Source organism: Triticum dicoccoides, chromosome 7B, assembly GCF_002162155.2.
Source record: "Triticum dicoccoides isolate Atlit2015 ecotype Zavitan chromosome 7B, WEW_v2.0, whole genome shotgun sequence".
NCBI lineage: Eukaryota > Viridiplantae > Streptophyta > Magnoliopsida > Poales > Poaceae > Triticum > Triticum dicoccoides.
Genome location: NC_041393.1, coordinates 430,383,849 through 430,384,048, shown reverse-complemented (window position 1 = coordinate 430,384,048; position 200 = coordinate 430,383,849).

The window sequence follows — 200 nt, the reverse complement described above, 5'->3', positions numbered from 1 at the left end:
CCCGGGCTGGATTTGAAGTTAATATTAGCTTGATTATCACCTTCTAATTATATGCATGTTTCCTTCTAATTATAGACGTGTTTCTGTAACTGTGCTCTTGTCTTTCCAAACGAGCAAATTGCCATATGAGAGGGTGCTTGGATACGTTTTAGTCCCATGATTAAAAGTAGTGGCACTAAAATTTGCTAGCCTCACACATG